Genomic DNA, 24,297 nt, shown 5'->3' with positions numbered 1-24,297 from the left:
AAACTTGAAAAACTGCTGTTAAAGTAAAGGCCAAAAAAATACACACACTAGCTGACTAATTAAATAAATAAACAATTCAATTAATCCAATTAATCTCTCACCAGCAGAGGAGATTTACCAGGATGCTGCCTGGTTTGGAGGGTAGGTCTTATGAGGAAAGGTTGAGGGAGCTAGGGCTGTTCTCTCTGGAGCGGAGGAGGCTGAGGGGAGACTTAATAGAGGTGTATAAAATGATGAAGGGGATAGATCGAGTGAACGTTCAAAGACTATTTCCTCGGGTGGATGGAGCTATTACAAGGGGGCATAACTATAGGGTTCGTGGTGGGAGATACAGGACGGATATCAGAGGTAGGTTTTTTACGCAGAGAGTGGTTGGGGTGTGGAATGGACTGCCTGCTGTGATAGTGGAGTCAGACACTTTAGAAACATTTAAGCGGTTATTGGATAGGCACATGGAGCACACCAGGATGATAGGGAGTGGGATAGCTTGATCTTGGTTTCAGATAAAGCTCGGCACAACATCGTGGGCCGAAGGGCCTGTTCTGTGCTGTACTGTTCTATGTTCTATGTTCTATGTGACAATAATAAATTAAATCAAATCAAAGTATGGGGATAGTGCAGGCAGGAAGATGGCATTGAGGTTGAAGATCAGCCATGATCTAGTTAAATGGTGCAGCAGGTTTGAGGGGCCGAATGGCCTACCCCTGCTCCTGTAATCTAAGTGAGGTCCAGGCGGAAATTGGAAAACTTGGCAACAAAAGGAAAAGCAAGATGAGTAAAACAAAAGGATTTTCCCAAAGCAAAGTGGTCCGGATTGGGGATGCAGCGTCTGAGAATGCGGCAGATACAATCATGGCTTTCAAAAGAGAATTGGAGAGGTTCTTAAGGGAAAGGAATCACTCAGCTACCGGGTAAAGGTGGGGAGAGCGGAGCTCGGTGAGTTGCTTTGGATTTGATTTATTATTGTCACATGTATTAACATACAGTGAAAAGTATTGTTTCTTGCGCGCTATACAGACAAAGCATACCATTCATAGAGAAGGAAACCAGAGAGTGCAGAATGTAGTGTTACAATCATAGCTAGAGCGTAGAGAAAGATCAAGTTAATGCAAGGTAAGTCCATTCAAAAGTCTGACAGCAGCAGGGAAGAAGCTGTTCTTGAGTTGATTGGTACGTGACCTCAGACTTTTGTATCTTTTTCTCGACCGAAGAAGGTGGAAGAGAGAATGTCCGGGGTGCGTGGGGTCCTTAATTATGCTGGCTGCTTTGCCGAGGCAGCGGGAAGTGTAGACAGAGTCAATGGATGGGAGGCTGGTTTGCGTGATGGATTGTGCTACATTCACGACCTTTTGTAGTTTCTTGCGGTCTTGGGCAGAGCAGGAGCCAGACCAAGCTGTGATGCAACCAGAAAGAATGCTTTCTATGGTGCATCTGTAAAAGTTGGTGAGAGTTGTAGCTGACATGCCAAATTTCCTGAGTCTTCTGAGAAAGTAGAGGCATTGGTGGGGCTTTCTTAACTATAGTGTCGGCATGGGGGAGAACCAGGATAGATTGTTGGTGATCTGGACACCTAAAAACTTGAAGCTCTCGACCTTTTCAACTTCCTTCCCAGTGATGTAGACAGGGGCGTGTTCTCCACTGCGCTTCCTAAAGTCGATGACAATCTCCTTCATTTTGTTGACATTGAGGGAGAGATTATTGTTGCCGCACCAGTTCACCAGATTCTCTATCTCATTCCTGTACTCTGTCTCATCATTGTTTGAGATCTGACCCACTATGGTGGTGTCGTCAGCAAACTTGAAATTCGAATTGGAGGGGAATTTGGCCGCACAGTCATAGGTGTATAAGGAGTAGAGTAGGGGGCTGAGAACACAGCCTTGTGGGGCACCGGTGTTGAGGATGATCATGGAGGAGGTGTTGTTGCCTATCCTTACTGATTGTGGTCTGTGAGTTAGGAAGTTCAGGATCCAGTTGCAGAGGGAGGAGCCGAGGCCCAGGCCACGGAGTTTGGAGTTTCGTGGGAATAATAGTGTTGAAGGCTGAGCTGGAGTCGATAAGTAGGAGTCTGACATAGGTGTCCTTGTTATCTAGGTGTTCCAGGGTTGAGTGCAGGGCCAGGGAGATGGCGTCTGCTGTGGACCTGTTGTGGCGACAGGCAAACTGTAGTGGATCCAGGTAGTCCAGGAGGCTGGAATTGATTCGTGCCATGACTAACCTTTCGAAGCACTTCATAATGATGGATGTCAGAGCCACCGGCCGGTAGTCATTGAGGCACACTGCTTGGCTTTTCTTAGGTACCGGGATGATGGTCGTCTTCTTGAAGCAGATAGGGAGCTCAGATTGTTGTAAGAGAGAGACAGCACAGGCTCAATGGGCCAAATAGCCTCTTTCTGTGCTGTAACCATCCTATATTACTGACATTACAATAGTGACTACAATTCCAAAGTGCTTCATTGGCTCTGAAGCAGTTTGAGATGTCCAGTGGTCAGGTCCCATGCTATATGAATACAAAACTTTCCCTTAATGTTCCAACTTGATCCCCACTGTAAGGGTACCAAATCTAACATTTATTATTAGTGTTACAAGTAGGCTTACATTAACACTGCAATGAAGTTACTGTGAAATTCCCCTAGTCGCCACAGTCCGGCGCCTGTTAAGAACATAAGAACATAAGAAATAGGAGCAGGAGTAGGCCATTTAGCCCCTCGAGCCTGCCCCGCCATTCAATAAGATCATGGCTGATCTGACGTGGATCAGTACCACTTACCCGCCTGATCCCCATAACCCTTAATTCCCTTACCGATCAGGAATCCATCCATCCGCGCTTTAAACATATTCAGCGAGGTAGCCTCCACCACCTCAGTGGGCAGAGAATTCCAGAGATTCACCACCCTCTGGGAGAAGAAGTTCCTCCTCAACTCTGTCCTAAACCGACCCCCCTTTATTTTGAGGTTGTGTCCTCTAGTTTTAACTTCCTTACTAAGTGGAAAGAATCTCTCCGCCTCCACCCTATCCAGCCCCCGCATTATCTTATAAGTCTCCATAAGATCCCCCCTCATCCTTCTAAACTCCAACGAGTACAAACCCAATCTCCTCAGCCTCTCCTCATAATCCAAACCCCTCATCTCCGGTATCAACCTGGTGAACCTTCTCTGCACTCCCTCCAATGCCAATATATCCTTCCTCATATAAGGGGACCAATACTGCACACAGTATTCCAGCTGCGGCCTCACCAATGCCCTGTACAGGTGCATCAAGACATCCCTGCTTTTATATTCTATCCCCCTCACAATATAGGCCAACGTTTGGGTCAATGCACCTAACCAGCACGTCTTTCAGGCTGTGGGAGGAAACCGGAGCACTCGGAAGAAACCCACGCAGACATGGGGAGAACGTGCAGACTCCGCACAGACAGTGACCCAACCCGGGAATTGAACCCGGGTCCCTGGAGCTTTGAGGCAGCAGTGCTAACCACTGTGCCACTCCCCTAGCTCTAAGCTCTGCCCTTTGAATGTTCTTTGTAACTGAGGGACATGCCCTAGATCAACAGAACCTTTCCTTACAATGTTTCAGTGTTCGATTTTAGATAGCTCCATATATAGACATTGTCAGGCACCTCACAAACAGTGCAGCTTATTCCACACACCCTCACACACCCTCTCACACTCTCTCATACACACCCTCACACACACACACCCTCACACACACACACTCACACACACCCTCATACACACACACACTCATACACACTCACACACTCATACATACTCACACTCACACACACACACTCACACACCCTCACACACAGACACACATTCACACACACACGCTCATACACACAGACACACACACACCCTCACACACACACTCACTCATACACACCCTCACACACAGACACACACATATACACACACAGACACACACCCTCACACACACTCTCTCTCACCCATGCACACTCACACACCCTCACACACTCCCTCACACACACCCTCACACACACCCTCACACACACACAGCCCAGGAGGGTTGAAGCCTGTTTATTGAAGGAAACTCTCAGAGATAACAACAGAAAATTCTGGAAATATTCACAGGTTTTGACCTTCTAACTTGCCCTCAGTCTGATGGAAGGTCAGAAAGCAGCAATATTTAACCCTCTCTCTCTCTCTCTCTCGTACACATACGCTTTAGCATGGCTAATCCCCCGAGCCTACACATCTTTGGACACTAAGGGGCAATTTAGCATGGCCAATCCACTTAACCAGCACATCTTTGGACACTAAGCGACAATTTAACATGGCCAATCCACCTAACCAGCACATCCTTGGACACTAAGGAGCAATTTAGCATGGCCAAGCCATCTAACCAGCATGTCTTTGGACTGTGGGAGGAAACCGGAGCACCCGGAGGAAACCCACGCATTAATGAGGAGAATGTACAAACTCCACACAGACAGTGACCCAAGCCAGGAATCGAACCCGGGTCCCTGCCACTGTGAGGCAGCAGTGCTAACCACTGTGCCCAGTAAAGTCTGTTGATATCTGAACCAAAATTCAATGAATAAATCTGGAATATAAAGCTGGTTTCGGTAATGTGGCCATGACAATGATCCCCTGGTCTGGCTTACATGTGACTCCAGACCCACAGCGACTCTGAAAAGCCCTGGTGAGTCACTCAGTTCAAGTGGCAGGTGAGGGACGGGCAACACATACGGGCCCTTCAACAGTGACGCCCACATCCCGTAAAACGAAAACAACGCAAATTCAATCACCAGGGATTTAAGGTGATTGATAGATGGTTAGGGCGGCACGGTGGCGCAGTGGGTTAGCACTACTGCCTCACAGCGCCAGGATCCCAGGTTCGATTCCCGGCTCGGGTCACTGTCTGTGTGGAGTTTGCACGTTCTCCCCGTGTCTGCGTGGGTTTCCTCCGGGTGCTCCGGTTTCCTCCCACAGTCCAAAGTTGTGCGGGTTAGGTGCATTGGCCATGCTAAATTGTCCCATAGTGTCCTGGGATGCGTAGGTTAAAGAGGTTAGCGGGGTAAATGGGGTTATGGGGATAGGCCTAGGTGGGATTGTGGTCAGTGCAGACTCGATGGGCCGAATGGCCTCCTTCTGCACTGTAGGGTTTCTATGATTCTATGAATCCATCTAACCTGCACATCTTTGGGTTTAATTGAGTGCAAAGAACTTTGGAGTATCCTGAGGTAAAAGGGGTTGTATAAACATGAGATTTCTTTTCTTTATCAGGCTATATCAGTCGGCACTCGTAATGGGACATAAAGAAAGACAGCAAAATCCAGAGCTTTCTCTACATTTCATAGAATCCCTACAGTGCAGGAGGAGGCCATTCGGCCCATCGAGCCTGCACTGATAACAATCCCACCCAGACCCTATCCCCATAACCCCATGTATTTATCCTAGCTAGTCCCTCTAACACTAAGGCTCAATTTAGCATGGCCAATCAATCTAACTCGTACATCTTTAGACTGTGGGAGGAAACCGGAGCACCCAGAGGAAACCCACGCAGACACGGGGAGAATGTGCAGACTCCGCACAGGCAGTGACATGAGGCCGGAATTGAACTTGGGTACCTAGAGCTGTGAGGCAGCAGTGCTCACCACCGTGCCACCCCTGCTCGGAAGAATCCCTGGCTAAGCTGCCCATTTCCTAGGCACCGACGGGAACCAGCTGATTGAATACACAAAAGGGGCCTTGTGTACGGTCACAGTGTGTGCACCCATCAGAACTAATGACAGGTGGCGCATGGCGCAGACAGCAGGCCTGGGAACATGCAGTTGGCACAAATTAGATTCTGCCCTTTACAGTGAGGCCTCTGTTACCCTGGCGGTGTGAGAAGGGGCGTTCGAACCTGGGGCCTGGCTCCCTCCCCCACCCACTCACTTCCATCAGGCATTTATAACCCTGAGTGATTGAGACAACAACATCCCAAACCCAGCCATCCATTTCAAACAGGCCTGAAGAGGACACCTCTAAACTGAGTCAATTTACCTCAGACTCCCGCCCGCTCGACGCTCTGATAGCTGTCCAGCTGGCTGCCTGAAGGAAAAGTCTCTTTCCATTTGAACTAAAAGACCATTTTCTTTCTGCTTACCTCGCTGCCTGGCCCTGTTGGCGATATGTGCATTTGTATAGCGCCCACAATACAGTTTAAAAGCATCCGGCGGCATTCCGCAAATTGAGGTTTGACACCGAGCCACACAGAAACATAGAAGATAGGAGCAGGAGGAGGCCATTCAGCCCTTTGAGCCTGCTCCCCCATTCATCACGATCATGGCTGATCGTCCAACTCAATAGACTGATCCCACATTCCCCCCATATCCTTTGATCCCCTTTGTCTTAGGCAGCACAGTGACACAGTGGGGGCGGCATGGTGGCACAGTGGTTAGCACTGCCGCCTCACAGCGCCAGGAACCCAAGTTTGGTTCCCAGCTTGGGCCACTGTCTGTGCGGAGTTTGCACGTTCTCCCCGTGTCTGCGTGGGTTTCCTCCAGGTGCTCCGATTTCCTCCCACAGCCCAAAAGATGTGCTGGTTAGGTGCATTGGTCATGCTAAATTCTCCCTCAGTGTACCCGAACAGGCGCTGGAGTGTGGCAACTCGGGGATTTTCACAGCAACTTCACTGCAGTGTTAATGTAAGCCTACTTGTGACATTAATAAATAAACTTTAAAACTTTAAACCTTAACCCATTCTTGAAAACATAAAATGTTTTGGCTTCCTGTTTAGTGAATTCCACAGGCTCACCACTCTCTGGGTGAAGAAATGTCTCCTCATCTCCGTTCTAAATGGTCTACCCTGAATCCTCAGACTGTGACCCCTGGTCCTGGACACCCCCCCACCATCGGGAACATCCTTCCTGCATCTACAATAGGACAGATGATCGAAAGCTCATTGAAAGAGGTCCGCTTTAAGGAGACTCTTGGAGGAAGAGGTGGAGAAAGGGTGGGAGGCAGAGATTTAGGGAGGAAATTCCTGTGCCTAGTGCCTGTACAATTAAAGGCATGGTAATCCCACTGAGGGAAGCCATTCAGCCCATTTGCCTCAACTTTCCTTACAACACCTGGGTCCTAACGGCACTGTGGGTGTACCTCCACCACTCAGGCTGCAGCCGGTCCGAGAAGGCGGCTCACCACCACCTTCTCAAGGGGAAACTAGGGAAGGGCAATAAATGCTGGCCTGGCCATTGATGCTGAATGGATAAAGTAGAAAGAATTTGCAGCAGAATCCACAGCCCTGATTCGCATTGCCATTCCCAGCAAGTCACACCAAATACTCACCAACCTTTGGGCAAAAAAGTGAAATTTATCTTTTTGCCAGTTTGTATCCAGGACCACTTGTCCTGTTGTTAAAACTTTATTGAGTGATCTGGTGTGTTTCTTTTTTGTATTTGTTCAAGGGCTGTGAGTGTCATTGGCTAGGCCAGTATGTATTGTCCATCCTTAATTTTATTTGAGTTATTATTGTCACATGTATTAGCATACAGTGAAAAGTATTGTTTCTTGCGATGACAAAGCATACCATTCATAGAGAAGGAAAGGAGAGAGTGCAGAACATAGTGTTGCAGTCATAGCTAGGGTGTAGAGAAAGATCAACTTAATGCAAGGCACGGTAAGAAGTCTCACAACACCAGGTTAAAGTCCAACAGGTTTATTTGGTATCACAAACTTTCGGAGCGTTGCCCCTTCATCAGGTGAGTAAGGAGCAGCGCTCCAAAAGCTCGTGATGCCAGATAAACCTGTTGGACTTTAACCTGGTGTTGTGAGACTTCTTACCGTGCCCACCCCAGTCCAGTGCCGGCATCTCCATGTAATGCGAGGTTGGTCCATTCAAACGTCTGACAGCAGCAGGGAAGAAGCTGTTCTTGAATCGGTTGGGGTACGTGACCTCAGACTTTTGTATCTTTTTTCCAACAGAAGGTGGAAGAGAGAATGTCCGGGGTGCGTGGGGTCCTTAATTATTGCCGGCTGCTTTGCCAAGGCAGCGAGAAGTGTAGACAGAGTCAATGGATGGGAGGCTGGTTTGCGTGATGGACTGGGCTTCCCCTTGAGAAGGTGGTGACAGGATATTCAATGGTTGCTCGGCTGTTTCAGACAACACTGAGAGCAAGCCTGCCAATCAGACCGAACGTTTGTGGAGTATTAATGCTGCCCACTTTGCTGTAAACATGTGAGACTTGGACTGTGTACCAGCGTCACGCCAATCAGGGGTATAATGCTGGAACTGTATAAACCGCTGACTGGGCCACAGCTGGAGGTTTGTGTACAGTTCTGGTCAACACATCACAGGAAGGACATTGAAACCATAATTGTTAGGGAAGGAAATCTGCCGTTCTTACCCGATCTGGCCCACGTGACTCCAGAGTCACTTGGCCGAGCAAGATGCTCACTTCAAGGGCAATTAGGGATGGCCAGCCAGCGACGCCCACATCCCATGAAAGAACTATTAAAATGGTAATTTCTTTGGGGAATTTCGTTACCTTGGATTTGCAGAATGACAAGCAAGATTTGATGACTTTACTCCGTGCCAAGCGTGGCAAATTTAACATGACTGAAATAAGCCAGCACCTCATCAGGTCCAAAACTAACAACTTGGACCAAGACTCAGGCCAGAAGCTGATTTTACCAGTCCCAGCTGGTTTGAGTAAGAGGCAAAGCAGAGAGTGATTCTGGCCATCCTATTATTGCAACTATACAAGGCATTGGTGAGGCTGCACCTGGAGTATTGCGCACAGTTTGGGTCCCCTTATTTGAGGAATGATGCAGTGGCATTGGAGGCAGTTCAGAGGAGGTTCACTAGATTGATTCCAGAGATGAGGGGTTTGTCGTATGAAGAGAGATTGAACAGTTTAGGCCGACACTCTCTGGAATTTAGAAGAATGAGGGGAGATCAAATTGAGGTATACAAGATGATAAAAGGAATGGATAAAGTAGACGTGGAGCGGATGCTTCCTCTTGTGGGGCATTCTAGGATGAGAGGTCTTAGGATAAGGGGCAGCAAATTTAAAACAGAGTTGAGGAGAAACTACTTCTCCCAAAGGGTTGTGAATCTGTGGAATTCGCTGCCCCAAAGTGCGGTGGATGTTGGGACAGTGAGTAAATTTAAGGAGGAGTTAGACAGATTTTTAATTGGTAATGGGTTGAAGGGTTATGGGGAGAAGGCAGGAAAATGGGGATGAGGATCGTATCAGCCATGATCGAATGGCGGAGCGGGTTCGATGGGCCAAATGGCCTAATTCTGCTCCTATATCTTATGAACACTCTCCCAGATAGGGTCAGCAAAGGGCAGCTGCTTACATGGTGTCCAGGCTCAGGCTGTAGCCCCCAGAGTCCCACATCGGTAGATAAGAGGACTCCCTCCAATCAGGAGTCTGGGGATCTGAGGCCAGGTCCGAGACTGGCTGGTACAAAGCGGGACACAGCCGAACGGAGTCTCCCGGCCTTGGCTGTGGAGAGGCATCCCTCGGAACGTTTCCTGGAATGCCCTCTACCGCCAGCCCCGTGTAACCCTGAAGAGGTGAAAGTCTCAAAACTCTCAGAGTCTGTGTGGGACATTGGCCGAGGAAGGTGTGGCAATATGAGGGAGGAGACCCTGAGGGTCATCTAATGTCACTCAAAGAACAAAGAGAACAAAGAAAATTACAGCACAGGAACAGGCCCTTCGGCCCTCCAAGCCTGCATCGACCATGCTGCCCGACTTAACTAAAACCCCCGACCCTTCCGGGGACCATATCCCTCTATTCCCATCCTATTCATGTATTTGTCAAGACGCCCCTTAAAAGTCACAATTGTATCCGCTTCCACTACCTCCCCCGGCAGCGAGTTCCAGGCACCCACCACCCTCTGTGTAAAAACCTTGCCTCGTACATCTCCTTTAAACCTTGCCCCCTATTAAGTGACTCTTCCACCCTGGGGAAAAGCTTCTGACTACTGGCGCAGTAACATGGGGGCCCGCTCTACGGAACCGAAGGCTGAGCACAGGAAGGCCTAATGTCTTCTCAAGGATAGGCACAGACTAGTTATTGAGTATGATGAGTCAGGAAGGTATATTTAGTCGGCCAATATAGAGTATTGTGTGCAGTTTTGGCCTTCCTTTCTGAGGAAGGATGTTCTTGCTCTCGAGGGAGTGCAGCGAAGGTTTACCAGGCTGATTCCAGGGATGGCGGGACTGGTGTATGAGGAGAGATTGACTAGGTTCGGATTGTTTTCACTGGAGTTCAGACGAATGAGGGGGGATCTCATAGAGACTTATAAAATTCTAACAGGACTAGACAGGGTAGATGCAGGGAGGATGTTCCCGATGGTGGGGGGAGTCCAGAACCAGGGGTCACAGTCTGAGGATTCAGGGTAGACCATTTAGGACGGAGATGAGGAGACATTTCTTCACCCAGAGAGTGGTGAGCCTGTGGAATTCATTACCACAGGAAGTAGTTGATGCCAAAACATTGAATGTATTCAAGAGGCGGCTGGATATAGCACTTGGGACGAATGGGGTCAAAGGTTATGGGGAGAAAGCAGGATTAGGCTATTGAGTTGGATGATCACCTTAAACCTATGCCCTCTAGTTTTAGACTCCCCTACCTTTGGGAAAAGATATTGACTATCTAGCTGATCTATGCCCCTCGTTGACCAATGCGTCAACTCCATTTACCCCTGCCAGCTGCTCATCACTAGACAACCGCACCCAACAAAAATCTATCCACTTCATTCTTGAAAGCTCCAACTGAACCCCAACATCCACTGCTCCCACGAGAGGATATGACCCATCTCCTGTCAACACGGTAGAATAAGTTTAAAGTTTATTTATTATTGTCACAAGTGGGCTTACATTGACACCACAATGAAGTTACTGTGAAAATCCCCTAGTCGCCACACTCCGGCACCTGTTTGGGTACACTGAGGTAGAATTTAATGTGGCCAATGCACCCTAACCAGCACGTCTTTCGGACTGTGGGAGGAAACCAGAGCACCCGGAGGAAATCCACGCAGACACGGGGAGAAGGTGCAGACTCCGCACAGACAGTGACCCAAGCCGGGAGTGCTAACCACCGTGCCGCATAGTCGACTAGTAACTTAGAGTAATGAAAGGGAGACATTAGTTCAAATCCTACCAAAGCTGCTGGGGGAATTTAAATTAATTAAAATAATAAATATGGAACAAAATACCATTCTCGTTATTAATGATCATTAAGCTTTCATCGATTGTTGTAAATACCTATCTAGTTCACTAATATCCCTTCAGGGAAGGAAATTTTTATTATTCATTTGTGGGACATGGGTGTCGCTGGCTGGGCCCAGCATTTATTGCCCATCCCTAGTTGCCCTTGGAGGGCAGCTGAGAGTCAACCACATTGCTGTGGCTCTGGAGTCACATGTAGGCCAGACCGGGTAAGGATGGCAGATTTCCTTCCTTAAAGGACATTAGTGACCAGATGGGTTTTTCCGACAATCGACAATGGTTTCATGGTCATCAGTGGATTCTTAATTCCAGATATTTTTTATTGAATTCAAGTTCCACCATCTGCCGTGGCGGGATTCGAACCCGGGTCCCCAGAACATTAGCTGAGTTTCTGGATTAATAGTCTAGCGATAATACCACTCGGCCTCCCCTGAAATCTGCCATCCTTACCTGATCTGGCCTATATGTGACTCCAGAGCCACAGCAATGTGGTTGACTCTCAACTTTGCCCGTGTGTCGGCACGGTGGCACAGCGGTTAGCACTGCTGCCTCACAGCGCCAGGGAGCCCGGTTCAATTCCCGGCTTGGATTACTGTCTGGGTGGAGTTTGCACGTTTTCCCCGTGTCTGCGTGGGTTTTCTGGGTGCTCTGGTTTCCTCCCACAGTGTAAAGATGTGTGGGTTAGGTGGATTGGCCGTGCTAAATTGCCCCTCAGGGGAACTAGCTAGGGTAAATGCATGGGGTTACGGGGATAGGGCCTGGGTGGGATTGTGGTCGATGCAGACTCGATGGGCTGAATGGCTTCCTTCTGCACTGTAGGATTCTATGATTCTCTGAAATGGCCGAGTGAGCCACTCACTTCAAGGAGGGGCAATTAGGGATGAGCAATAAATGCTGGCCCAGCCAGCGACACCACATTCCAATCACGGATATGGAAGGAGAAACACGTCAGCTGTCAACTGAATAAAAAAACTGAGAAACCAAAATCATAACAGAAAAATCAGGAGAAAAACAAAGAATGTTAGTCAGCCCTGGGAGGGAAGCAGCCCAGTTCAACCAGTTATTCCCAGCCCTGGCAAACCACCAAGTTTACCTTCAAAGTCGCTGCTGATGACAGGTTAAACCAAGGCCTCCATCTGCCCTGCCAGGTGATCAGAAAAGGATCCCATGGTCACTATTTCGAAGGAGAACAGGGATAATTTCCCTTGAGAGCCTGACATTCCCTCAATCAATCACCATTAAAGGTGTGGCGACAACAATCTCTCCCTTAATGTCAGCAAAACAAAAGAGATAGTCATCGACTTCAGGAAGCGTAGTGGAGGACATGCCCCTGTCTACATCAATGGGGATGTAGTGGAAATGATCGAGAGCTTCAAGTTTTTAGGTGTCCAGATCACCAACAACCTGTCCTGGTCCCCCCATGCCATCACTATAGTTAAGAAAGCCCACCAACACTTCTACTTTCTCAGAAGACTAAGGAAATTTGGCATGTCAGCTACAACTCTCACCAACTTTTACAGGTGCACCATTGAAAGCATCCTTTCTGGTTGTATCACAGCTTGGTATGGCTCCTGCTCTGCCCAAGACCGCAAAGAACTACAAAAGGTTGTGAATGTAGCCCAATCCATCACGCAAACCAGCCTCCCATCCACTGACTCTGTCTACACGTCGCATTGCCCCAGAAAAGCAGCCGGCATAATTAAGGACCCCACGCAACCCAGACACACTCTCTTCCACCTTCTTCCATCGGGAAAAAGATACAAAAGTCTGAGGTCACGTACCAACCGACTCAAGAACAACTTCTTCCCTGCTGCCATTAGACTTTTGAATGGACCTACCTCATATTAAATTGATCTTTCTCTACACCCTAGCTATGACTGGAACTACATTCTGCACTCTCTCCTTTCCTTCTCCCTTATGTATCATAGAATCATACAGTGCAGAAGGAGGCCATTCGGCCCATCAAGTCTGCACCGTCCACAATCCCACCCAGGCCCTATCCCCATACATTTATCCTAACTAGTCTCCCTGACACTAAGGGGCAATTTAGCACGGCCAATTCACTTAACCTGCACATCTTTGGAGTGTGGGAGGAAACCGGAGCACCCGGAGGAAACCCACACAGACACGGGGAGAATGTGCAAACTCCACACAGACAGTGACCCGAGCCGGGAATCGAACCTGGGTCCCTGGCGCTGTGAGGAAGGAGTGCTAACCACTGTGCCACCGAGCACTCTATGAACGGTATGCATTGTCTGTATAGCGCACAAGAAAGAATACTTTTCACTGTATACTAATACATGTGACAATAATAAATCAAATCAAAGCGGACCTGCTGAGATTTTCCAGCATTTTCTGTTTTTGTACCACTTAAATATCACTTGTTTGCTCCTTTCTCACTTTGTTACACGGGAGCTTGCTGTCGGCAAATTGGTTTGCGGGTCGCTGCGTTATGACGGTGACAACGCTTCAGAGTTAGGGTCTGTGTTGTTTGATGGAGGGTGGGTTTGTGTGGGAGGAAACCGGAGCACCCGGTTCGATTCCCGCCTCGGGTCACTGTCTGTGCGGAGTTTGCACGTTCTCCCCGTGTCTGCGTGGGTTTCCTCCGGGTGCTCCGGTTTCCTCCCACACAAACTTGCGGAATTCACTGGTACAGTGGGAGGGGGTGGGGGGGGGGGAACGTGGTTATTGTCCTGGAGAAGTGCGGAGGGTGTAAGTGCCACAAACTTAGCGTTACAGGCTGTTAAACACTTTGGGACATCTTGTAGCCTTGACAGGTGTGATCCAAAACGCGAGTCAGTTCTTTGACCAGCTGCGGGTTAATTTGTCCCCGAGGGGATTGAAGATTGTCAGAGGTTTCAAATATATCCGAGGAATGCAGGTGAGCAGGAAGCGAAAGGCTTTCTTGCTGAGGCTGAGGGATTTGTGCAATTAACTCTGTTGGAACAGAGCTCCATTAAAAAAATTCCCTGTTTAATTTCCTCACTCACCACTCTCCGCCCCGTTCCTGGAACAGTGGCATTTAGGAACACGGAACAGTTTCTAGACACCCCTCATCTCTCTCTCTCTCTCTCTCCCACACCACTGTGAATGTTACTTCATGAGGTTTGAACCATAGAAAAGTTACAGCACCAAAGGAGACCATTCAGCCCGTATTGTCCATGCAAGCCCAAGGACACCCAGGTGCCCTTCCTAATCCCACCTTCCTGAAGGTTGCTTTTACCTTTGGGATCCTCCACTCTGAAGTCTAGGTTATGTTTAAAGTTTTTAAGGTTTATTTATTATTAAGAAGTCTCACAACACCAGGTTAAAGTCCAACAGGTTTATTTGGAATCACGAGCTTTCGGAGCGCTGCTCCTTCATCAGGTGAGTTCACATGGGTCCACCCACCTGATGAAGGGTCGCCGCTCCGAAAGCTCGTGATTCCAAATAAACTTGTTGGACTTTAACCTGGTGTTGTGAGACTTCTAACTGTGCCCACCCCAGTCCAACGCCGGCATCTCCACATCATATTTATTATTAGTCACAAGTAGGCGGCACGGTGGCACAGTGGTTAGCACTGCTGCTTCACAGCACCAGGGACCTGGGTTCGATTCCCAGCTTGGGTCACTGTCTGTGTGGAGTCTGCACGTTCTCCCCGTGTCTGCATGGGTTTCCTCCGGGTGCTCCGGTTTCCTCCCACATTCTGAAAGATGTGCTGGTTAGGTGCATTGACCCGAACAGGCACCGGAGCTTGGCAACTAGGGGAATTTCACAGTAACTTCATTGCAGTGTTAATGTAAGCCTTACTTGCGACTAATTAAATAAACTTTAACTTTAAGCTTGCATTAACACTGCAATTAAGTTACTGTGAGAATCCCCTCGTTGTCACACTCCGGCGCCTGTTCGGGTACACTGAGGGAGAATTTAGCATGGCCAATGCACCTAACCAGCACGTCTTTCGGACTGTGGGAGGAAACCGGAGCACCCAGAGAAAACCCACACAGACACGGGGAGAACGTGCAGACTCCGCACAGACAGTGACCCGAGCCGGGAATTGAACCCGGGTCTCTGGTGCTGTGAGGCAGCAGTGCTAACCACTGTGTCACCGTGCTGTCCCTGTGGCAGATGCTGAAATGGGAGTGATTCACGCCATAATATGAGGGTTTCTGCCTCTCCTAGCCTTTCAGGCAGTGAGCTCCACCAACCCCTGGGCAGAACAATTGCCCCTCAGCTCGCATATAAACCAGCTACCTCATGCCCCTAATTATGGACCCCTCACCCAAGGGGAATAGGACTCTGCCATCCACTTTACCTATGCCCCTCATCATTTTATTAATTTCAAATTATTATTGATTCTTCCACGGGATGTGTGAGCATCGCTGGGCCAGCATTTGTTGACCATTCCTAATTGCCCCGTTCCAAATGGTTTGCTGCCATTTCGGAGGGCAGTTAAGACCCAATCACTGTTCTGTCAATCACATTTAAGCTCCTTTATAGCTAAAGGAATAGAATATAAAGATAAGGAAGTATTGCTGCAACTATACAAGGCATTGGTGAGGCCGCACCTGGAGTATTGTGCACAGTTTTGGTCCCCTTATTTGAGGAAAGATGTAGTGGTATTGGAGGCAATTCAGAGGAGGTTCACTGGATTGATTCCAGAGATGAGGGGTTTGTCGAATGAAGAGAGATTGAACAGTTTAGGCCCATACTCTCTGGAATTCAGAAGAATGAGAGGAGATCAAATTGAGGTATACAAGATGATGAAAGGTGTGGATAAAGTAGACGTGGAGCGGATGCTTCCTCTTGTGGGGCATTCTAGGACGAGAGGTCATAGTCTTAGGATAAGGGGTAGCAAATTTAAAACAGAGTTGAGGAGAAACTACTTCTCCCAAAGGGTTGTGAATCTGTGGAATTCGCTGCCCCAAAGAGCGGTGGATGCTGGGACATTGAGTAAATTTAAGGAGGAGTTAGACAGATTTTTAATTGGTTATGGGTTAAAGGGTTATGGGGAGAAGGCAGGAAAATGGGGATGAGGAGCATGTCAGCCATGATCGAATGGCGCAGTGGGTTCGATGGGCTGAATGGCCTAATTCTGCTCCTATATCTGATGAACTTATGAACTGTGGGTCTGGGTAGACCAGACCAGATCAGGTGAGTGTGGAAATTTCCTTCCCTAAAGGACATTGGTGAACCAGATGGGATTTGTCGTCACCGTTACTGAGACTAACTTCTATATTTCAGGTTTTACTAATTCAATTTAAATTCCACCAGCTGCCGTGGTGGGATTTGAACCCAGGTCAAAGGAAACGACCGTGGCCTCCCCAATAACTATAATTCTCCAAACTAGGCCGACGCTTCATGTGTCTCTGTGTGAACAGATTTTTCCTAACAGTGTGGTGTCCAGAGCTGTACGCAGTATCCCAGCTGTGCCATAATGAGTGTTACAGCCTGCTGGGTTCCAGTGTTGATGAGACTGGACTTTCCCCATGTGCAGTGACTGGGGAAATAGGATTACATTAAAAACCCACTGGAAACATCAAATAAAGTGAGCTGGCACCTCAACTAAAATAACGAGAACTTTCATTAACATAGCACCTTTAGCCATGTCAACTTGTCATCATATAATCATAGAATCCCTACGGTGCAGAAGGAGTTCATTCAGCCCATGAAGTCTGTACCCACTCGCTGACAAAGAATCTTACCCAGGCCTTTTGCCCCACCCTATCCCCATAACCACAAGCATTTGCTATGGCCAATCCACCATCTTTGGAATGTGGAAGGAAACCAGAGCACCCGGAGGAAACCCACGTAGACACGGGGAGAATGTGCAAACTCCACACGGTCACCCAAGGCTGGAATTGAACCTGGGTCTCTGGCGCTGTGAGGCAGCAGTGTGGATGTGGGTGTCACTGGCAAGCCCATTGGATTGAACTGAGTGACTTGCTCAGCCATTGCAGAGGGCGTGTGAAGAGTCAACAGCGTCTGGAGTCACACAGAATCATAGAAACCCTACCATGCAGAAGGAGACCATTTGGCCCATCGAGCCTGCACCAACAACAATCCCACCCAAGCCCTATCCCCGTAACCCCACGCTAAGAGGCAATTTATCACGGTTAATCCACCTAACCCGCACAGCTTTGGACTGCGGGAGGAAACCGGAGCACCCGGAGGAAACCCACGCAGACATGGGGAGAACATGCAGACTCTGCACAGACAGTGACCCAAGGCCGGGAATTGAACCCGGGTCCCTGGCGCTGTGAGGCAGCAGTGCTAACCACTGTGCTGCCCAGAACTGGGAAAGAATTTCCTTCCCTGACAGGACACTCGTGAATCAGACGGGTTTTCACATGGTCACTATTATGGAGACTAGCTTTTCAGATTTGAATTCACACTCCACCAGCTCCTGTGGGGGCATTGAACCCCCCTCCCCAGAGCAATAGCCAGGATTACTAGTCAGGTGACATTACCACTACACCACTGAGGGGACAGTGTTACCATGGAGATACAGCAACACTGAGGAGACAGTGTTACCATGGAGATACAGCAACACTGAGGAGACAGTGTTACCACGGAGATACAACACAAAGGATGCAGTGTTACCATGGAGATACAACACTGAGGAGACAGTGTTACCACGGAGATACAGCAACACTGAGGAGACAGTGTTACCATGGCGATACAACACAAAGGATGCAGTGTTACCATGGAGATACAACAACTTTGAGGAGACAGTGTTACCACAGAGATACAGCAACATGAAGGAGACAGTGTTACCATGGAGATACAACAACTTTGAGGAGACAGTGTTACCATGGAGATACAACAACACTGAGGAGAGTGTTACCAAGGAGATACAGCAACATGAAGGAGACAGTGTTACCATGGAGATACAACAACACTGAGGAGACAGCGTTACCACGGAGATACAACACTGAGGTCAGTTGGATAACAGAATCATCGGGGCTGACGCACACACAGTCACATCCTAAGCATAGAATTACACACACTGACCCGATGCACTGACCCGCGCACATTTACCCACGCAAACCTACGCACGCACACAATCTCACACTGGTGTATACACCCTGACACTGATAGATATACAACATCACACTGCACTGCAATGCTCTCTGTCACACAACTGGCCAAGGGAACCTCCTCTCTGCAGGAGTTCCTAGCAAGCATTCTCAGAGAACTAGCTTTATTTAAGTTTAAAGTTTATTTATTAGTGTCACAAGTAAGCTTACATTAACACTGCAATGAAGTTACTGTGAAAATCCTCCAGTTGCCACACTCCGGCGCCTGTTCGGGTACACTGAGGGGGAATTTAGCATGGCCAATGCACCCTAACCAGCACATCTTCCGGACTGTGGGAGGAAACCGGAGCACCCGGAAGAAACCCACGCTGACACGGGGAGAACGTGCAGACTCCGCACAGACAGTGACCCGAGCCGGGAATTGAACCTGGATCCCTGGCGCTGTGAGGCAGCAGTGCTAACCACTGTGTCACCGTGCCGCCACTTCATTTGGAAGGAGTTGGGTGAAGGGGGCCTGGCTTGGTTGGATAAAGCAGAGAAGGTAAGGGGTGGGGCGGGGCTGTGTCCAGGAGGCAAGGCCTTTGTCAGGGCTGTTCCCTAATCTCTGCCCCAATATCCCCGCGCCTCCCTCAATTAGCCAAGCTCCCGCCACATCGCCACGACAACCGTTGCTTGGTGGTCTGTGTGAGGGATCCCAGCCCAATCCTAAGGTTCTTCACTCTAAACAATGTGGAACCCGTGCTAGGCCTCACCACAGTAATACTGAGGAATGTTCCACACACACACTACAGCGGCCTTGCCCAGATCACATTACACCGCCTCCACGCTGAGGGCTTACTACTGAAACCCTGCCAACTTGTCCAGCATAAAACATCAACACATTACCGAACATTACAGGAGGCCATTCAACCCAACATTCCCCTGCCGGCGCATTGACAGCGCTGTCCTGTTGTGTTCATTCTCTGCTTCCTGTCTGTAGCCTGGCAAACTTCCCTTTTTAAGTCCATATCCAATGTTTTTATTGAATCAGCATCTGACACCCTATCAGCCTCATCGAAGCCCACTGAGTCACTTCCACTTTTTGGAATAATATTTGAACCTAAAAGCAGATCACCTGTCCATTCTTTTTGAATGGATCTACCTCGTATGAAGTTGATCTTTCTCTACACCCTAGCTATGACTGTAACACTACGTTCTGCACTCTCTCCTTTCTTTCTCTATGAACGGTATGCTTTGTCTGTTTGGCGTGCAAGAAACTATGCTTTTCACTGTATACTAATACATGTGACAATACATATGACATCTGGTGAACTGGTGCGGCAACAATAATCTCTCCCTCAATGTCAACAAAACGAAGGAGATTGTCATCGACTTCAGGAAGTGTAAAGGAGAACATGCCCCTGTCTACATCAATGGGGACGAAGTAGAAAGGGTCGAGAGCTTCAGGTTTTTAGGTGTCCAGATCACCGACAACCTGTCCTGGTCCCCCCATGCCGACACTATAGTTAAGAAAGCCCACCAATGCCTCTACTTTCTCAGAAGACTAAGGAAATTTGGCATGTCAGCTACGACTCTCACCAACTTTTACAGATGCACCACAGAAAGCATTCTTTCTGGTTGTATCACAGCTTGGTATGGCTCCTGCTCTGCCCAAGACCGCAAGGAACTACAAAAGGTCGTGAATGTAGCCCAATCCATCACGCAAACCAGCCTCCCATCCATTGACTCTGTCTACACTTCCCGCTGCTCCGGAAAAGCAGCCACCATAATTAAGGAGCCCACGCACCCCGGACATTCTCTCTTCCACCTCCTTCCATCGGAAAAAAGGTACAAAAGTCTGAGGTCACGTACCAACCGACTCAAGAACAGCTTCTTCCCTGCTGCTGTCAGACTTTTAAATGAACTTATCTTGCATTAAGTTGATCTTTCTCTACACCCTAGCTATGACTGTAACACTACATTCTGCACTCTCTCCTTTCCTTCTCTATGAACGGTATGCTTTGTCTGTATAGCGCGCAAGAAACAATACTTTTCACTGTATGTTAATACATGTGACAATAATAAATCAAATCAAAATCAAATGAGATCAAAATTCTCTCCTTTTGGATTGTGGGATCTTGCTTTGCACATGGTTCTGTGCGGATAGGGCGGAGGTGAACAAAGGTGGGAGGAGGTTCGTGTGGGCAACTCAACAACCCCCTCCTCCTCTCTCTGCATTCCTTTTACCTTAAATCTGGGTCCTCCTGTGTGTGGGGACAGCCCCTCCCTATCCGCCCGATCACATCCCCCCTCATCCATTTAAGCACCTCTATTATATTTTCCCCTTCACCTGCTCTGCTTTGAGAACAGCCCCAGTTTCTCCGTTCTCTCTGTGGACTCCTTCATCGCTGGAACCAATTCCCGGCAGGCTTGGGCCTACACTCATTGGTGTTTCGCAGAACGGGAGCTGATCTTATTGGGCGGGATTTTACAGCCTTGCTCGACCCAGGGCCGGAAAATCCCGCCCGGGCTTCCCATTGCCTGCTTGACGTTTGTGGGATCTTACTGTGTCTAGACTGGCTGCCGCGTTTCCTGCATGACAACAGCGACACCACCTCAAACATATTTCATTGGGCGGCAAAGTGCTTCGGGGGTTACCAAGGGCGCTACATGAATGCAAGTCGTTCTGCCGCCCAACCCCCTCCGCCCCCCCCCCCCACCCCCCCCCGTCCCCAGAACTCCGGCACGGGTCCATGGGACAGGAAAACCGCAACTCACTCGAGGGAAAAGGACAACTCGGGAACAGGGAAACTGCAACCGTTGGCGGGTTCGGCCCAGAATTTCCTGCTCCTCTGTCTCACCGAGCGAAATGTTCTGGGGACCTGGGTTCAAATCCCACCACGGCGGATGGTGGAATTTGAATCCAATAAAAATCTGGAATTAAGAATCTGCTGATGACCATGAAACCATTGTCAGTTGTGGTAAAAACCCATCTGGTTCACTGATGCCCTTTTGGGAAGGAAATCTGCCGTCCCTACCCGGTCTGGCCTACACGTGACTCCAGACTCACAGCTTTCAAATGCCCTCTGATAGGGAGGGACAGGCAAAAAATGGATATGAAAAGAGTATCCGGCATACCCCCCCCCTCACACACTCTGGGAACACTGGGATCAGGAGGAGGCCATTCAGCCCCTCGAGCCTACCCCTCTACTCAATCAGACTTGCACTGAAACTGCCCTTAGTTCACCTGCCCTCCATTATCCTTTCACCCAGCGACAAATAGCTGCTCCCCTCCCCCAGGCACCCACAGCGCGGGGGGAGGGGGTGCGGGGGGGCAGTGGGCGGTGGCGGGGCGGGGGGGGGGGGGATTGCGAGGGAGACAGTTTCTGATTTCCCTTTGTACAGGAACAAGTGTCTGTCGCCTCCGTTTAACGAAACGATCGCGTCGTTCTCTTGTTTGGATCCTGGCCCCGCTCACACCCGCGTCCCCCCGACCCACCCTCACACACACACACACACTCACAGACAGACGCACACACAGACACACACACTCACAGCTCCAAACTCTCGCTGCATCTCTCTTTCTCTCTCTCTCTCCGCAGAGAATTAAATCCAGTTCTGAGGCTGGTTCCGTGCCCCACCCGTTCTCGATTCAGCCGCAACAAAGTCAAATCTCTCACTCAAATCAATCCAACTCACCCTCTCTCTCTCGCTCTCTCCCCCCCACCCTGTACCAGGGCCCCCGTCAACACAACCCTCTGCCTCACCCTCTCCTCTCCCACCCTCCAACAGAACTCCGAGAGGGCAGCACCGACTGCAGTTAGAAATGGTGTACAGGCCCCAGCTACTCAGATTATCCTTTCCAGATGTTTCTGTCGGTATTGGTAGATGAGAATTAAACAAAAAGTGCACGCACACACACACACACACACACACATACCCATAGAGAGACACACCCACAGAGAGACACACACAGAGACACAGACACACACACACACAGAGACACAGACACACACACTCACGCACAGTGATCCAGGTTACCTGTTGCTGCCTCGCACACCTCTCTGGGAGTAAGTACCTGCGATCTTGCTCTCTCAGCCTCTTCACGCCGACCGTGGCCACACCTGTCGAACCTGCTCTCTCACTCAAACGGGGCGGGGGAAATATAGCAGCAAAAAACCAACAAACACCCTGATGACTCAGTCCCTCAAACATCCTTCCTTCTCCCCGCCCACCCCGGGGAACCTGGTTTAATAATCCCAAAAACACACACACACAGGAACCAGTCATCCATTCGGCCCATCGAGTCTGCTCTAACCCCCCCCCCCGCCCCCCCCCCCGCGCCCCCGGCCTTCGACAAGATGGTGGGCTCATCGGATTGTGGCCTTAGCTCCACTTTCCTGCCCCGTAACCCGTCACTCCCTTGTCGATCTAATGGTCTCGACCATTAACCTCTCCCCAATCCCCCCAACCGCCCACCCCTCCCCCAACGCCACTTCCCCCGCCGCCCCCCCCCCATCTCTGCAACCTCCTCTTAAACCCCACAATATCTCCCCCAGCCCCCCCACCAATACTCCCCCCCCCCTCCTCCACCCACCCACCCTCCATTCCTCCGACTCTGGTTTAATGTACAATTCCACCCCCTCCTACACGGCACCCCCTCCCCCCCCCCCCCCCCCCCCCACACTCCCCCCCCCCTACCCCCCCCTCCCCCCCCACCCCCACCCCCACCCCCACACCTTTCCTTCATCCTGATGGCTGTACCTTCAGCTCCTTATAAAGTTTATTTATTAGTGTCACAAACAGACTTGCATTAACACCGCAATGAAGTTACTGTGAAAATCCCCCAGTCGCCACTCTCCGGCGCCTGTTCAGGTTACACTGAGGGAGAATTTAGCACGGCCAATGCACCCTAACCAGCACGTCTTTCAGACTGTGGGAGGAAGCCGGAGCACCCGGAGGAAACCCACGCAGACACGGGGAGAACGTGCAGACTCCACACAGACAGTGACCCCAGTCGGGAATCGAACCTGGGTCCCTGGCTGTGAGGCAGCGGTGCTAACCCACTGTGCCACCCCGTGCCACCCTATATAAACATAGAAAACAGGCGTAGGCCATTCGGCCCTTCGAGCCTGCTCCGCCATTCATTATGATCATGGCTGATCATCCAACTCATTAGCCTGATGGGCTAGATACCCCCCTATGTGTGGGAGTTGCCTCCTCGATGCCCTCTGCCACTCCACCGCACTGGCTCCCATCTTCAATGCCTACTTCCTTGGCCCACTTTCTGATCACCCGCTTCGAGTGCCACCTCCTTCGGCCCACCATCCATTTCCTTCCATCTGACAAGTCCCCAGGGGCACGTTTCCACTCCTTTCGAGGCTACTAAATGTATGCCAGTTATTGCTGTGGCTTGGATGATTCCTCTGGGATCTCCTCCACAGCCCCAGGCAGCACGGCTAACCAGGCAGTGGTTCGCACTGCTGCCTCACAGCACCAGGGACCCGGGTTCGATTCCCGGCTTGGGTCCCTGTCTGTGTGGAGTTTGCACATTCTCCCCGTGTCTGCGTGGGTTTCCTCCGGGTGCTCCGGTTTCCTCCCACAGTCAGAAAGACGTGCAGGTTAGGGTGCATTGGCCGTGCTAAATTGCCCCTTAGTGTACCCGAACAGGCGCCGGAGTGTGGCGACTGGGGGATTTTCACAGTAACTTCATTGCTGTGTTAATGTAAGCCTACTTGTGACACGAACAAATAAACTTAAACATAGATTGGCCACTCTCCCTGTGCAACCCAGGGCTATTCGACAACATGGGTCATTGGTTTCAAACCAAAATGGTTGTCAATTCTTGCACAGAACGCTCCCACAAACTATAATCTAACAATGACCGGATAGCTTTTATTCATTTGTGGGACATGGGCGTCGCTGGCTGGGCCAGCATTTATTGCCCATTCCTAGTTGCCGTTGGAGAACAGTTGAGAGTCAACCACATTGCTGTAGCTCTGGAGTCACATGTAGGTCAGACCGGATAAGGATGGCAGATTTCCTTCCCTAAAGGACATTATCGATCCCAGGTCCCCAGAACATTAGCTGAGTTTCTGGATGAATA

At 49.6% G+C, this 24,297-nt stretch overlaps 1 protein-coding gene across 1 annotated transcript in view; it reads right to left on the bottom strand.

Moving 5' to 3' along the window:
• Positions 1–22,336, bottom strand: part of vill (villin-like) — a 106,382-nt gene extending 84,046 nt beyond the window's left edge. Inside the window, exon 1 of the mRNA XM_078231127.1 lies at positions 22,233–22,336. The gene's annotated coding sequence lies outside the window, so the exon portion shown is untranslated. The remainder of the gene's footprint in view (positions 1–22,232) is intronic.
• Between the last annotated feature and the right edge of the window lie 1,961 nt (positions 22,337–24,297).

Source organism: Mustelus asterias, chromosome 2 (genome assembly GCF_964213995.1).
Source record: "Mustelus asterias chromosome 2, sMusAst1.hap1.1, whole genome shotgun sequence".
In the NCBI taxonomy this organism is placed as follows: Eukaryota; Metazoa; Chordata; class Chondrichthyes; order Carcharhiniformes; family Triakidae; genus Mustelus; species Mustelus asterias.
The sequence above is the reverse complement of the archived record's forward strand: the minus strand, read 5'-3'. Positions and strand labels throughout refer to the sequence as shown.